At 39.8% G+C, this 1,938-nt stretch overlaps 1 long non-coding RNA gene across 1 annotated transcript; it reads left to right on the forward strand.

Moving 5' to 3' along the window:
• The first annotated feature begins 522 nt into the window (after positions 1-522).
• Positions 523-930, forward strand: LOC110674431. The gene is made up of 2 exons (XR_002498857.1): positions 523-728; positions 809-930. It is a non-coding gene; the product is annotated as an uncharacterized LOC110674431 (long non-coding RNA).
• Positions 931-1,938: the final 1,008 nt, after the last annotated feature.

The raw sequence follows: 1,938 nt of genomic DNA on the forward strand, positions 1-1,938 counted from the left end.
TCATGTAAAAAACACAATTTTTGTGAAATTTTATATTTTTCCTCAAAATCTTCAAAATCTTTAGTCTTTATTTCGTCCAAAAAGATTGAAAATCGGTCGAAAGGTTCAAAAGTTATAATTTTTTTTAAAATAAAAATTTTGCAAAATCGCGATTTTTCTGGTCATTCTATTTCGGAAATGGTCACCCTAATCAAAAAATCCAAAAATACGTGTATCCTTATTTCGGATAAGGATCAAAATAGCAAATTTTCACGGAATTCGGAGACCCGATCTAGTGGGTCATGGGTTTTTCATGGAATGGCTGTATTTGTATGTTATTAGCTATTAGCAAATTAAACAGTTCGTCCTGGCACGAGCCTAGGATTAAGTAAGTCTATCTACCTCTAGCTATAGCTTTTATATCTTGCAATTGTTATAGACTCTATAAGCCCTGAAGTATTAGATTAAATTATCCTTCAATTTCATCAATTACGATTCCGAATGGGGTCTTAATCATCTCTCCCCACATTTTACTCACCTGCCTCACATATCTTATCTGGATTTGCGAGTTCCAATCGAATCGATTTATTTCCCGTCGTCCAATTTTTTTTATCAGTCAGCTCGAGTTGGCCAACAACCACCGGTGGTTGGCGTCAGCTTTCCACCCACCTCCGAAACCGAAACGACTTTGGCAACCTTTCGTGGGTTTGATTAGTCAGAGTAACATCAAATGTGCGAACGGGCAGTAGGTAGGTACGAAGTAGGCACTTTTACTATGCCTTCGAGCAGTTCTAGATGATGCATGCAATGAATGATAACATTCCATCAGGATGACGGATTGTAGCGAAGGCAATGGAAAAACAACCCCCCTTTAGGGTATAGGCAATGAGGCCATGGGCGTAGCCAAAAAGGGTCGATGTTAAATAAAATCTTAAATTAACTGCTTCGAAACATGTAAAGAATTTGTCCTGAACCGTCATGAATTTGTCCAGGTTTCAGGCGCGATCGACATTGGATTGGTACAGAGACAATAACGTTGTTTTTATACCAAAAACCGCCAAAACTCCCAAATTCACCAGAAATTCGCCCAGTGGAATGATTTTGGGCTACAATGAAGGCCAAGGTTCGAAAATCATCCAAGGTGTTTGAAAAATTAACTGGAATTGGAGAAAGCATGGATGAAAGTGACCAAAAAGGTTGACTCCACCATTGCACAAAATGTAATGAAGGGTCTTAAGGGAAAGGTGCGGGCTTTCAGCGAAGGAAAGGATATTGAATAAAGTAATTATGCCGAAACATAATCCATATGTATTATTTCATTTCCTGAGAGTTTCAAGAAAAACCGACTTAAAATAATTTTTTGGCGAACGCTTTTGTCTGTTTTTGTTTTTCGAGTACAGGCCTTAGAATTGCAATTCTAACGATGTGTGCCAATGGCGGCCTGGTTTGAGCGAGAATTTCTCTCTTAATGGAAACTGATGGAAATCCTGGCTACACCATTGACCGAGCCCAAGAGGCCAGGTCGACCCAGAGTGCGCTGACAGCTTTCTCGATTGGCTTCCCGGCGTGATTCATTCGTGGTCATTTCTCTTCGGCAAACCTGCATAGTGGATGGACGGACGACTATGATGGAGCACGCGGTGATGGGTTGCTAATTTGATGAATGCGATCAAATTAGAGTGATTATTTTCGACCATTTCGTGGCGGTCGTCCAAAATTGCATGCGGAGTAGGGTGTGCACGGTGCTCCCCTGACCGTTATTATCAGAAAAAAATCTCCATCAAATCTGTGCTCACCAGTCGTTTTCTATAACTAAGCTGCATGTCTGGGCAAAATTTTAAAAAAATCGTAGGGCCCGTTTTGAAGTTACGCCCTTTTGATTGTTTAAGTCCACAATTTCAAAGGAAATCTTAAATATTTAAATGGGGTTTCATTCACCGTGATAATCAGAATAAATAT

This window comes from Aedes aegypti, chromosome 1 (genome assembly GCF_002204515.2).
Source record: "Aedes aegypti strain LVP_AGWG chromosome 1, AaegL5.0 Primary Assembly, whole genome shotgun sequence".
Classification (NCBI taxonomy): domain Eukaryota; kingdom Metazoa; phylum Arthropoda; class Insecta; order Diptera; family Culicidae; genus Aedes; species Aedes aegypti.